A 15,195-nucleotide genomic window follows, 5' to 3' on the forward strand; every position below is an offset into this window, starting at 1 on the left:
TAGGGCTGTGCAAACTTCAAAACTGGCTTGAAAGATCTTGACCTACAAGCATCGTACTTCTCACTTATTCCTTAAAACAGTCACCTCTTTTTTTGCACAAGCCTGAAAGAAGATGCCACTGCTTTCAGTGTCGCATTATAGATGTCCTCCCTTAATGATTTGATTAATTAAAGCAGTGGCTTCTTTTTTAGGCTCCTGCAGAAGCCTGAAAAAAATTGAACTGCTTTTGAACTGCAGAGAGGGGTTGTCCTTGTGCGCATGTGAGGTCTGAAGCATTTCTTCCAAATCATTTTGAAACCATGCATAACTCTAGTATTTAGTATGCTGTTCTTAAGTGATAAGATTTGTAACTTAACTAATAAGGTTTCTAAGTCATAATTATGGCTTGACATGTTATGTGAGCCCACCCAGTTGTGGTTTATTCAATAAGCCAGGGTTAAACAACCTATGGCTTAGTGTGATGTATTAATCAAGTCATAAGATTATTTATCCACTTATTTATCATATTTATAGACCGCTGAATCCCTGAGGACTCTTGGTGATTTGGAAGATACAATTCCTGAAAAATCATGATTGAGTCCTTTATTCCCTTGCCCGCTAGATGGTACTTTGTCCCTTTGGCAGGGAAGCAGCAGCTCTCTCTCATGTTTGTTCTGATAGTGGCTGCTCTGGTTTGTGCAGAAGCTTCCAGTGGCGGCGCCATTTGCTCACATCCAGATGCCATCCATGCACATTAGTGTATATCATCTGGAGGGGGAGGAGAAGAAGAAGGGAAAGTGATTGTCATTTTGACTTTTCATATTGGGTGCAGAAAACTCTGTAAATAGAACACAGCCAGAGCTCTGAAGAGAAGAACTATGTGTCCCTGGCAGAAAGCACTTCAGGCTTATACAAAGACATCAAGTGAATTTATGCTGCAATTCCAGGCTACTCCTTGCATGGCTGTTCCTGCAGTTCCCTTACAAAGGCTATAGAATACCAACAGGGGAATACCTGTGTAGCCTGTATCTAGCCTAACCACTGTTTTGAACTTTTAAAATAAATAATGATTCCTTCAGGTCAAGATTGACTCCCGGTGACTTCATAAATGCTTAGAGTATTTTTAGCAACAACAGGGAGATGGTTTGCCTGTGCCCTGTTTGGGGATGTTTTTCAAGTCTGCCTTGCATTTGGTATTTCTTGGAGGCCTCTCAGCCAAATACTAACCAGGCTCAATCTGGCTTAGCTTCCAAGCCCGGATGTGGTCACATAGGTGCAAGCATCTTTTAGAAAGCAGCAAAATCAGATATAGAGGAGATGAGCAGTGCAGCTTTCAAAGTATGAAATACAAAAAAAAAATTGAATATGTGTTCGTAAGATAGTTTGTGATTGCTATGACTATTAATATGATCAGACTCCAGCAGGGTTTAAAAGCTAGCAGCAGGATGCCCAGGGCCTGCTCATATCAGGATGACTTTAGAAAAAATACAAATGAAGGTACTATCAAGCTGGGGCTTATGACAGTTGCACAAACACATTCCTCACAGCGAGCTATATCCAAGGTTGAATGAAGAGATTCCTGGAAACACAGCAGGGCTTCCTTCACTCTCCCTGTCCCTGGACCTATTCAGGCCTAAATATGTTCTAGAGCAGTGTTTCTCAGCCTTAGCAACTTAAAGATGGGTGGATTTCAACTCCTAGAATTCCCTAGCCAGCTATGCTGGCTGGGGAATTTTGGGAGTTGGAGTCCACCCATCTTAAAGTTGCCAAGGTTGAGAAACACTTCTCTAGAAGGACTATAACTCCTCCAGAGGACATTTCAAGCACAACCATTCATGGATGCATTAACCAGGATTAAAATTCCAATCTGCAGGCAGAACATCATCATTCAACATGAAGGACAAATTGAATATAACCAAACAATCAGAGTAACGATACAAAAATAGTCACATTAACTAAACATACACACATACACACACACCAATTGGGTGCAGTTTGCTTTGGTTTAGCTTATTGTTACATAACACATTTAATGTTATGTATGAATCTAGTTTCTGTGGCTTGCAAAAAAAGTCTAAAACAAATAATAGATAGTGTGATATGTGAGTCCAATATACAGTTTTGAGAAAACGCAACACTGCTGAACTCAGAACTGCATTTTATATGAAGATGCCTGGGCTGCCTGAGGCAAAATAATAATAATAAAATTTGTCGGTTGTAATGATGATGTAAAAAAAAAAATGAGTAGATTATTCTGCAAAGGAAATTCCCATCTCTTGCTATGAGACAGACCTTTGCAACCAGCCGCTCTGCTTACAACACAGTTTTGCAAATCGTATTTGCCAAGTTCCCCATTGGCGGTTTGTTGCTATTTATTCACCATACAATTTAGCCATTCTTCCCCAAGCAACCCCAGAGCACCCTCCATGTGATCTCCGCTCCACATGCTCAGAGGACAAGACCTTCACTTCAATAGGATCATTGTTTTCTTTGAACTTGCATGTGTTTGGTGGGGGGCATGGGATGTTGGGTATGTTGTCATTTACACAATTATTAAATATTGCATAAATATTTATTTATTTATTTATTTATTCATTCCATTTGTATCTCCCCCAATCCAGGGACTCTCAGCAGCAGCAACAGCACTCAAGTGGCATTCTTGCGGCTTCTACTAGGTGCTCGTGGTCTAACATCCACCTTTTCTCTGAAATTAGAAAATACTCTGTTTTATCAGCCAGGATATCTGCACCTTCCTTCAATTCCGTTTTCTCTGTTACGATGGATATAGATTTTCAACTACATTCAGCATATTCTTTATTTAATACATGTTTATATTGCTTCCTATGCAAATACATCTCAAAGTGGTTTTCAAACTATAGAATGCAACAATACAAACAATTGATTGGAGGAATATATTCAATAAAATGTATGTAGCAAAAAGGGGGGCAGGAGGAAAGAGAAGCAAAAGACACATTCGTGTTTGCACCCCATTCATGTGGGGAAGTCCTGGTGAAGAGACAGGTCTTTAGCAGGTGCCTAAGTAATAGGAGAGAGCCAGTTTGGTGTTGTGGTTAAGGCCCCAGGCTAGAAACCAGGAGACTATGAGTTCTAGTCCTGCATTAGGCATGAAAGCCAGCTGGGTGACCTTGGGCCAGTCACTCCCTCTCAGCCCTAGGAAGGAGGAAATGGCAGATCACTTCTGAAAAACCTTGCCAAGAAAACTGCAAGGACTTCCAGGCAGTCTCCAAGAATCGGACATGACTGAACGGATTAAAAAAAAAGTAATAAGAAACCACTCACAAGTTTCAGGAAGGCGTTTATTCCAGAGTGTAGGTGCCCCAGTGGACTAGACCCACCAGTACCAGATACAGTAGTTCTCTGTGATTGTCGTAGAAGAGTAGGGCACGTAAAAAAGGGGCGGGGCTTCAATCGTGCAGTCAGATTTACCATCTTTAATTTTTTGATACTTCCTTCCCCCTACTGATGCCTCTGGACTAAGTGGACGGACAGAAAGCCTGAGAGGAAGGGTTCGCTCGTAGTCTTTTCATCTGTCTCAGAGCTGGAGCTAAATGACTCTTCAGATACTACATCCATTTCCTGATTTTTGGCAGCCCTCTCTGCTTACTGTTTTTGATTCTGATCCTTTTTTCTTCCATTAGTCCCATCTTGAGTCTCTTGACCTCTAGACCAACAAATGTATGGGTGGACGACGGGGGTAGGAAAAGGAAGGATTGAACAGTGCATTAGTAATGGGTTGGGACATGAAAATATTCCATCTGCATGTGTGGGACGGCTTTTTGTTTTGTTTAGGAAGCAATTAGGTCTAAAGACATTGCCATATTCTGGGCCATGTGTATCTTTCTCTCTGTGTCTATGTATAAATATAAAGTGTAAGTATAAAACCAGATTTTTTACGATATTTTATCACAATCAACAGGTCATGTCTTTTTCCTCCATGTGCTGACATGTCTCAGGGAGGATGCTTGATTGTATCCTGTGACTTTTAAGCAAAACTGCAGGTGTTTGTGAAAGACAGAGTTAGTCAAGGTAGAAAGAAAAGGAAAACAGATTTTTATAATGAAAAAAATGGAGTTGGGTGCCAAATGGATTTATTCATCAACATTGTCAGGCAGAAGAATAGAAATCATTATGTCTTCTGCATGGAAAAACATGTCTATCTACATGGTTCTTTATAAATCAGATAATGCTATAGCATTAAAACCATTATGGAGATGGGTCTTTGCAGAAAAAGAAACCAAAAATAAAGTGTGCAGTTAATTAATATTTCATTAAGTCCAACAAAAATACAATAAATAGTGCAAGCTTTTGAGGTTCAAGAATTTTTCCCCAGGCAAGTTGTTTTTAAAAAAAGAGGGGGAAAGAAAAAAAAAAACTATGATTTTAAAGCTATGTCTGCATAGGGAGCCTTCAGATATGCATTCTGGGTCTTAACCAAGTGGTATTAGATTGTGATAAAAAAAAATGCTGGGAAAAACAGCAAACAAACGAAATTAAAAGAATGCTCTAAGAACACCTAATGCTAGATTTCAGCCTGGTAAGTTTTTGATCATAATCCTGAGAAAACCATTTTAAGGATCCAGAAAGGAGGATCAAGTGTAATGAAGAATAGTAAAACTGCATCAATCAAAATAAGACTTTCAAGATTCTAACAGGCCCTAGTTCATTAGCATAACTGATGAAGCCCATTGTTGGACTGGAGTGTGCTCCTCTAATTTGCATCTTTAATCACTTTCCTAGTTGAGTGTACTGGTTATGGTATTTGTCTCAGTCTGGGTAGTTTCAGGTTCAGACCTACCCACAGCCTCCCGGGGTTTTGTTTTTTTTTGTGGGGGAGAAAATGAAAGAAGCAAATCCCTGTAAGCCACCTTGAGTTCCTGGAGGAAAGTTAAAATGTAAATCAACCAACCGAACGAACGAACGAATGAATGAATGAATGAATGAATGAATGATTCATAGATGCATGCAGTGCAGGTGAAACTGCACTGGTTGGCTGTGGAGCTATTGTAGATTTTCCATAAGCCATGCTAGATTCCAGTAGAACAGAACCTGCATTTAATACAGTATGGCCCATAGAAAGTGGGTGAAAACATTATACTCTTGAACTCAAGTAAAATCTTGACATTTGCAAGTGAATTTGGCTTTGGATGACATACATATTCCTCATTTCTACTGCATGTAGGTGGCCTTAGTATAAACTTCCTCTCAGAGTGTTACACAGATTTTTATTCTGAGACCTGAATTTTTCCTTTGTTTTTTGCCACAATTTTTAAACAGTAGATTTAATGCTTCTTTTTTCCATCTGCCTAGTGTATTGAAATAGCTGACACAGTAGATTTTTCTGGAACAGACATTGCTCTTAACAGCTTTTGGTTAGCTGTCTTGATCCTGCAATTCTAATTGACCTCCAAACTTTTATTAAAGAAACCCAGTCTAGGTACTGCAACGGATGGTCACCTTTTTCTCTCTCTGTTTCTGTTAGCATGTCAGGGCCTTCATCTAGCTAGAGAACGGCCATAGGTTACAAATCAAGCACAGACACCCCAAAATCCAAACAGAATCTGATTTGAAACAGATTATAAGACATATTTCAAAGAGCTACAGCAGGGCTGTTCAGCAGCATCTTCGTTCAGATAACTCGCTGCTCAGACTGAGAAGTTGACTCAGGGCCTTGCAAATAGAACTAGGCACAGATGGCCTTTCAAAATTCTCCACCAAACTTTCAGGCAGAGAAATTGGGTGGATGATTTCTTTGAATTTCTTCAACAATTTCTCAAGGGCAGGAATGCCATTTGTTGCAGTAAAGCAGCGAAATCACCACTCCTAATATCCCTCACTATTACCCAGGCTGGGTGGGGGCTGCTGTTGTGAACTGAGATTGAACAACTTCTAGACCAGCCTTTCTCAACTTTTTGACCCTGGAGGAACCCTTGAAATATTCTTCAGGCCTCGGGAACCCCTGCACATTCAGGCTCAAATATAGGCTGGAAGTTGCAAAATTATTATATTTGTTTTATGTGTAGGCCTGTCTATATTCATTAACCGCGTTCTTAAACTGAAAATACAGAATGAAACTTACCTCTTTAATGTGAAGTTACCCAAATTTGAAATAATTTTTTAAATAAATCATGATCTCCCAGGGAACCCCTAGTGACCTCTTGCAGAACCCTAGGGTTCCATTGAACCCTGGTTGAGAAATCCTGATTTAGAGGGCCACAGATTTTTAATGTAGTTTTTTTATCTTAAAAATCTTCTTTCTTGTATGCAGCCAAATAGCCACTTTCAGGACTTAAGTTAGAAAGCTATGAATCCATGCACATAGGCATTGTGTAGTAGTCCACTAACGCTACATATTAGAACATCTCCATTGGTGGTAAACTAGCCTTACTATATCTTTCTGGCCAAGTCTAATTTCAGACCTACTGCCATCCCTCATTTGGGCAAGACATTGGCCAATGTGTGGGTCGCCAGAAGTTGTTCAACTCTATAACTCACCAGACCTAGCTACCATGGCCAACAGAAAGAGATATGGAAAGTGAGTTCAACATGTGAAGGACAGCATGTTGCTGATCTAGAAAAATATGATTGATCATAGGCAGCAGACAACTGGGGACATGTGTAAAGCCTGGAGAAATTTGGTATGGATGCAGCATAATAGAACAGAGGTTTACCAACTAGACTGGTATTGACTATTATAATGTATATGATAACTCCTTAGTTTTGATATGGCACTGCAGTGCCCCCTAGAACATCTGTTAAATTGACATCATACTGAGAGACCTGAATATATGGAGTTTAGCTTTTGTTTCTCAAACGAATCTCTCCCATATAATGTCATCTAAACAAAAACAGAACTAGTAGAAACCAGATTTCTGGTTTGCTCTTTAGATCCAGGATAACATAGATATTCACTTATTCCTCCCTTTCCTTCTATAAAACTGAATGTAAGTACTCAGGGAGAAAGGAGGAAGAGGAGGCAGCAGTCTATCAATGAACATCCATGCAAGAGTCCTAGAATAAGGATGTACACAAAATAGAAAGTGTGTTCTGCCAAGTTCTTCTGGATTGGCTAGGGTTCAGCAGAAACAAAACCTGGAAGATTTTTGTGTTTGGGATTTTGACCATAATAAAACCCTACAGGAGTCTCACTGTGATTTTATGAGGAATGTAGGGCAAGGCTGATGTGCATTGCCTTCCCTCTCCCCTCTTCTGCTCAGCAGCTTTCAGTACTCTACACCATATCTCACAGCTCACCTGCCCCCTTGATCTTCTCTTTCCTTCCCTCCCCTGCTGTCAGCCCTTTGAGGTACAGAAGGCTAAGTCAAGAAACAGACACTGCAGGGATTTCAGAAATGTTACTTTTTTTGTTATAGGGTCTGTTACAGAAACTTGAAAACCTGCCCCAAAACAACACTGCCTCTTTTTAAGGAGTTGAAGTTTAAGGCAGGGCTGTTCGCTTTCTCATGCTTTCTACTTTCCATTTTACATCCCAACCCCAGTTGATCTCTCTCCACCTATCATTTCTGCAATGAATATATGCTGAAACCCAAGAGTTTATTCAAAGAATAACAATTGTCAAAAAGGCAACAGTTGTATCCTGGAGGCAATTAGCTGAGATAATCTCACTTTTGCTCTGTGGTGTGCAATTCTGCCTTATGAAAATGTAAGATCTCCAGAAGTAGTTTTGTCTAGAGGCGGCAACAAAATACATCCCAAAGAAAGAGAAAACCAAAAAGGCAAAATGGCTGTCTGCTGAGACACTAGAAGTAGCCCAAGAAAGAAGGAAAGTAAAAGGCAACCGTGATAGGGGGTAGTAAAGGTAAAGGTTTCCCTTGACGTAAAGTCCAGTCGTGTCCGACTCTAGGGGGCGGTGCTCATCTCCGTTTCTAAGCCTTAGAGCCGGCGTTGTCCATAGGACACTTCCGGGTCATGTGGCCAGCATGACTCACGGAACGCCGTTACCTTCCCGCCGAAGCGGTACCTATTGATCTACTCACATTTGCATGTTTTCGAACTGCTAGGTGAGCAGGAGCTGGGACGAGCAACGGGAGCTCACCCCACCGTGCGGTTTCGAACCGCCGACCTTCCGATCGACAGCTCAGCGGTTTAACCCGCAGCGCCACCACGTCCCTGATAGGGGGAGATATGCCCAATTAAATGCAAAATTCCAGAGGTTAGCCAGAAGAGATAAGGAATTATTTTTAAACAAGCAATGCGCGGAAGTGGAAGAAGACAATAGAATAGGAAGGACAAGAGACCTCTTCCAGAAAATTAGAAACATTGGAGGTAAATTCCAGGCCAAAATGGGTATGATCAAAAACAAAGATGGCAAGGACCTAACAGAAGAAGAGATCAAGAAAAGGTGGCAAGAATATATGGAAGACCTGTATAGGAAGGATAACAATATTGGGGATAGCTTTGACAATGTGGTCAGTGAGCTAGAGCCAGACATCCTGAAGAGTGAGGTTGAACGGGCCTTGAGAAGCATTGCTAATAACAAGGCAGCAGGAGATGATGGCATCCCAGCTGAACTGTTCAAAATCTTGCGAGATGATGCTGTCAAGGTAATGCATGCTATATGCCAGCAAATTTGGAAAACACAAGAATGGCCATCAGATTGGAAAAAATCAACTTATATCCCCATACCAAAAAAGGGAAACACTAAAGAATGTTCAAACTATCGAACAGTGGCACTCATTTCACATGCCAGTAAGGTAATGCTCAAGATCCTGCAAGGTAGACTTCAGCAATTCATGGAGCGAGAATTGCCAGATGTACAAGCTGGGTTTAGAAAAGGCAGAGGAACTAGGGACCAAATTGCCAATATCCACTGGATAATGGAAAAAGCCAGGGAGTTTCAGAAAAAACATCTATTTCTGTTTTATTGACTATTCTAAAGCCTTTGACTGTGTGGACCATAACAAATTGTGGCAAGTTGTTAGTGGTATGGGGATGCCAAGTCATCTTGTCTGTCTCCTGAGGAATCTGTATAACGACCAAGTAGCAACAGTAAGAACAGACCACAGAACAACGGACTGGTTTAAGATTGGGAAAGGAGTACGGCAGGGCTGTATACTCTCACCCTACCTATTCAACTTGTATGCAGAACACATCATGCGACAAGCTGGCCTTGAGGAATCCAAGGCTGGAGTTAAAATCTCTGGAAGAAACATTAACAATCTCAGATATGCAGATGATACCACTTTGATGGCTGAAAGCGAAGAGGAACTGAGGAGCCTTATGATGAAGGTGAAAGAAGAAAGTGCAAAAGCTGGCTTGCAGCTAAACCTCAAAAAAACCAAGATTATGGCAACCAGCTTGATTGATAACTGGCAAATAGAGGGAGAAAACGTAGAAGCAGTGAAAGACTTTGTATTCCTAGGTGCGAAGATTACTGCAGATGCTGACTGCAGTCAGGAAATCAGAAGACACTTAATCCTTGGGAGAAGAGCAATGACAAATCTCGATAAAATAGTTAAGAGCAGAGACATCACACTGACAACAAAGGTCCGCATAGTTAAAGCAATGGTGTTCCCTGTAGTAACATATGGCTGCGAGAGCTGGACCATAAGGAAGGCTGAGAGAAGGAAGATCGATGCTTTTGAACTGTGGTGTTGGAGGAAAATTCTGAGAGTGCCTTGGACTGCAAGAAGATCAAACCAGTCCATCCTCCAGGAAATCAAGCCAGACTGCTCACTGGAGGGAATGATATCAAAGGCAAAGCTGAAATACTTTGGCCACATAATGAGAAGACAGGACACCCTGGAAGAGATGCTGATGCTAGGGAGAGTGGAGGGCAAAAGGAAGAGGGGCTGACCAAGGGCAAGGTGGATGGATGATATTCTAGAGGTGGCGGACTCATCCCTGGGGGAGCTGGGGGTGTTGACGACCGACAGGAAGCTCTGGCATGGGCTGGTCCATGAAGTCACGAAGAGTCGGAAGCGACTAAACGAATAAACAACAAAAATTCTCCATCCTACCAATTCCTAATGTTCGGTTGACAGTGAATTAGGACCTTTTTCTGTCTCTGCTCACATGCAAATTTGCTGCATGAGATACTGTTTGAAATTAATTTGTGGGAGCAATTCAACTTGATTGTATAGACAAATGCAGCTCTTTCTGGAAGAAAGCCATAGCAAATGATCTCTCATTTTACAACCTGTCAGCCAAAGGACTCCTAGTGATGGGACTGGAGCAAGCTGTTTATCAGGTAAAGCAACATTTTTAAAAATAATTTTATTAAAGTTTACAGTTACAAAGATAAAAGACTAATAGAAACTGAAAAAATGAAAAAATGGGAATAGAAAGTGCAGAAAAGAAAATATAAAGAAAAAGAGAAAAGAAGGAAACAAAAAGAATATAGTAAAGAAAAAGAAAAGAAATATATAAAGAAATGACTTCCAACTTCATCACAAGTACAAACATTTTCAGTAACTTATCACCTTCTCTAAGCATACAACAAAAGATCTCTTCTTACAGTATCTCATCTCTTACCGAATTATCAAATTCTTAAAGCCTCATCTTTCAGTCCTAGTCAGCAAAAGTCCATTAAGGGTTAATAGAAACAACAACATATATATTTTAACCTTAATCAGATAAGCCAACTTTATATTCCTTCCCTTTACTTTAACACCGTAACTTGTTAGTTTCTCTAAAAATTCAACAACAACAACAAAATATCTTTTTCCAAATCTTTAAAGCTTTGTGTCCTGTTCAGACTATGTAACCAGGCAGAGTAATATCAAAAATATTATTTATTAATTTACTATTTACAATAATAAGTCCTTGATATATGAAGACTTGGGTTCAATGAGCCCAACTGGCCACAACAAGGCAGCGAAACAGGACTTTTAACTGGAACTGTGGGCTGGATGAGACTGGAATGCAATGTGTTGACGAAACTGAAGGCAACAGGTCTTGAACTGGAACTTTGAAGCAGAATAGAAACTGGGAACAAGGCTGGACTTGACTAGAAACTCTGGTCTGGGTTGAAAACTTGAAGCAAGACTAGAACTCAGAGCAAGGCTAGACTCAGTGGAGAGTCCTGGACTAGGCTGGATCCTCTGGACTGGAGACTTGGAGCAAGGCTGGAAACTGGAAAGAAGACTGGATTTGGCTGGAAGCCCCGGACTAGGCTGGATTCGCCAGACTGAGAAATTGGAGCAAGGCTTGGAACTCGAAACAAGGCTGTGCTCAGCTGAAAGCCCCGGACTGGGCTGGAACTCAGATCCTGAACAAGATAGGTGTGAAATTCCCAAACATGGCTGAGCGTATGAAGCGCAGTTGCACAGGACTGATGACAAACGGCAGCGCTGGAGTGTCAAGGCACGGCTACACTGCTGAGGGGATCGCAGAGTTTCAAGGCTGGATGCAAGACGGAGGCTGCTGGGCACGGCTGATGCAGATTCCTCGGATTTCAATCCCTCCTCAGAGTGGAGCAAAGGTGCTGATTCCTCTTCGGCAACAGACGCTGTCTCCAACGCAGGTAAGGACTCTTCTTCTGAAGCTGCAGGCTTGGAGGATCGGTTGTCTCCGGCAGCTCGCCCTTCGTGTGGCTGCCTTTTATTCTGATCTTTGGCGCACTTGGACTCGTCTGTACCCAATTGGGCTACCTTCTCCTTCGCACGCTTTTCAGCTCGTCGTTGGTGCGCGCTGATTGGGGGATTCAAATCCTCCTCCAAATCTTGGCCAATCAGTGCCTGGGATTCTTCCCATGCTGCTGACTCATCCTGGAGTTTTGTTTTCCCGGTTTCAGCCGGGTAAGTTTCCAATTCCTCCTATGACTCGGAAATAGTTTCACTTTCCGAGTCAGAGGCAGGCTTGGTTCTGACACCTTGTGATTCGGTCCTGGTCAGCAAAAATCCATTAAGGGTTACCAGAAACAACAACATATATATTTTAACCATCAAATAAACCAGCTTTATATTCCTTCCCTTTGATTTTCCCAGCCTTGATCTTTAATCCCTTTGAATAGTGTCCCAGAACTTGATTTCTTTTCATTTTGAAATTGTTTTTTTGTTTTTTGTTTTTTCTCAGAAAACCTTTGTTTTTTCTCAGAAAATCCTTCAAAACTTTAACAAGCCTCTTTTGTAAATCCAAAATAAGAAAATTATCTAAGTCACTCTTCTGGTTTGTTATTTGTATATCCCTTTTAATTATTAAGACATCAGCCAGTTTCATTTGTATAGCTAGTGTAACATCATTTTTAAATCCACATTCGAGTCAGCCTCAGTCTTTTCCAGTAAAACTTGTTCCTCTTCTATAACCTCTTTTAAATCCAGTTTATCTATGATAGCAGACAAGATTAACTTCTGAGCCTGTTCCCAAATATCCTTGAATTCATCCAAAGTTAAAGTATTTTGCTCCATTGTATATTAATAAGTTGAATTTAAGTGTTCTTCTTCTTTAATTATAATCTTTAGTTCTTTCTGGTTCCCTCTAATGTACAACCTTCAAAATCCCATCTTATTATTTTTTCCCCTAAACAACAGCATTTTCCCATGGAAAGATTTCTTATAATTAATTTCAAACTTATTTCAAATCCCACTGGACCCTTAGTCCATTTATAACTTTCTGAAATCAAGATTATAATCACCCTTTTGATGTTTATTTCCCCCACCCCAATTTTTTTAAAGTCATTAATCTTGCATTTAAAACTTCTTTCTCCAAGGGTTGAAGGAGACTTACCCAGTGCATGTTGTAAAACTTGCAGATCTGAAAGTTCTTAATAGTTAAAAAGCAGTTCCAAAAGTGATTAAGGAATGAGGCTCGTCTGAGCTTTTTGTCCAAATAGGCTACTTTGGTGGAACTCCCTTGACTCCAAGCCGCTTCACTCATGAGCTGACTGCAAAAACCTCCGTTCCTGCCGTCTACTTGTGAGGAGCAGCTGTCCAGAGTGCATGTGGGCGATCTCACGCTCTCTCCTTTTTTCCAGAGAGATTAAAAGCGGCCAGAATTTGCCTTCTGGTCGCTGATCTCTGCTGCAACGCCATTCCTGCTCCTTCAAGGATGTTCGGCTCACCATGTCCTCACCAGAAGACCCTAAAGCAACATGTTTTAGTATCAAGCAACTGATTCCTTTAAATAAATCTAGATCAAGTTGTTGAAACTGCACTGTAAAAGCAGCAATCTTTATAGCAATATTTAACTCTCATTTTCAAGAATAAGAAAATTAAACTTAAAAAAAAATCTAATGTACACTTTTGGTAAACAGAATTAGGCAGCTAGCATGATAAATCTTCCAGCATTATATCAAGTCCCATAGGGGGGTTTGTTTGTTCATTTTCATAACAACCATGTTGCCTGTTAGTCAGCATTGACTGTGATTTCAATGATAACAAGTATTTTCCTGAGTTAGAAAACCAACTGTTCAGGACACTTTATACTACTGAGTGGCTATATTATTCTTTGGAGAATCTACTGAAGCTAATCTTGTTAGTTTGCCATATTTTGATCAGTATTACCTCTAGAAATACCAGCACCATCAATCATGGTATATTTAGTTTTGATTGCAACTAGCAAAGTTAAATCCCTTCCAGGCAAACTGTGGGGTACAATAACAGTATTAATTCATTATATTTATTAGACCTGATCCAGCTCCCAATAAGCTTAGGAAAAAATACGAAGAGCTTAGACCATCTATCACAGTTGAGACTCTGCCTTTCAGACAAGTGAATATGCCTGAAATGGAAGCTGCATAAATGTCAGGCAATACCATTTGAAACTCTTTGTTCTGTTGCTATTAAGAAACTTTCTAGCTGGTCTCACACTTCCTTTCTTTGGTGAACTGTAATAGCTTCTGCTGCCCAACAAATATCTTTCAGGTTCTGCATTTGGTGTGCTGCCGGCTCTAGTCCAAGGTGGCGCATTAGAATATCCTTCAGTTTTAATGCTCTTATTAGAGCAAACCTTTTGGCATTCTCTCCAATTTATTTCCCAAAAGTTGAGTCAAAAGTTAATAATAAGAGGGAGGACACACAATTGCTAAAAGTAAAATATTTGATTGCAATATACAAATTTGAGATGAGTTCTTTTAAAAAGTAAAGATACTTGGCCAGACAGTAACTGGATTTACACAACACACAGCCTGTCATTACACAGCCTCATAAACTGCATACCTGCCAACTTATAAGGATCAAAAATAGGCTTATATTTTACTGAATGTACCATACATTTTATTTACCTATCTATTTTTGCTCATCCAAGATGCAATCCCCAGCATACATTGTGATCCTGGAGTCTTAGAGGAGTAGATCCAAAAGAACAAGAAACTAGTAATCAGGCCAAATCCATTTTTGGTATAATAGAGGCAGACCTCCCCTAAATCCAAACAAAAACCCAAATCTAATCAAAGGGTGAGAACTAACTGCCTACCATTTACTGAAAATCTCAATAGAACATGAGGAACTAAATGTTGCTTGTTTCCACCCCCCTCCTATTGGAACAGCAATCCTCCTGCAATCAGAGAACCCCAACCCTTGTGGACCTCAGAAAAGCCATTTGGAGCTGGTTGTTCAGGAAGCTTTAGAGGGCGAAATGTAGATGGCCCCATATAGGTGGCATTTGTTGTGTTAGGGCAGCATTTTCATAGTGCATCAGTTGCAATGTCTTTTTATTCTGCCATTTAGCAGCTATGATTGAAGTGGCCTACAGGCTTAAGTCATAAACAAACTAAGTAATAAGTAACAGGCCTAAGTAATAAACAAACAATAGCAATAAACAAACAAACAATAAAGTTAGTTTCATGATAGATTTGCTTGGATTTCTATTTAGGCAGATTGCAAGAGAATAAGAACTTACCATTAAAGCCTCTCTTCATTATCAGAAAACTCCTGAAGTGGTGTAAAAAGTAGTGTTTGCAAACAATCTCTCTCTTTGATATCAAAGAACACCTGCAGTGGAGTAATAAGCACGGTTATAAAATAACAGCCTTTGATTTCACTCCTCTGTTGCCTAAACATAACCACCTCTCAGAGCCTTGAACATATCACACTTTCTGTGCCTTCTAGCCAGTAATGCCATCTACTTCTTTCTCTCTTTCTGAGCTGGACATTCTGATACATATTTCATGCATTTTACATATATTTTGTGTGATATTTGTACTGAGATCTGAAGTGCATTTGTTGCTCCACTCTAAACCTGAGATCCTATTTATTGAATATGATTTGTTAAATTTGAACAAATTAACTGGTTGGGTTC

The 15,195-nt window shown here is 40.3% G+C and overlaps 1 long non-coding RNA gene across 2 annotated transcripts; it reads right to left on the minus strand.

Annotated features, from left to right (window-relative positions):
• Window positions 1-567: 567 nt before the first annotated feature.
• On the minus strand, window positions 568-14,886 carry LOC134500823 (uncharacterized). 2 transcript variants are annotated; one of them, XR_010068296.1, is made up of 2 exons: window positions 14,797-14,886; window positions 568-747 (listed from the first exon to the last, which is right to left on the minus strand). It is a non-coding gene; the product is annotated as an uncharacterized LOC134500823 (long non-coding RNA). The 2 variants fall into 2 exon arrangements; XR_010068295.1 differs by lacking the exon at window positions 14,797-14,886 and adding an exon at window positions 14,371-14,782.
• Window positions 14,887-15,195: the final 309 nt, after the last annotated feature.

The sequence above is a fragment of the Candoia aspera genome, chromosome 7 (assembly GCF_035149785.1).
Source record: "Candoia aspera isolate rCanAsp1 chromosome 7, rCanAsp1.hap2, whole genome shotgun sequence".
NCBI classification, from domain to species: Eukaryota; Metazoa; Chordata; class Lepidosauria; order Squamata; family Boidae; genus Candoia; species Candoia aspera.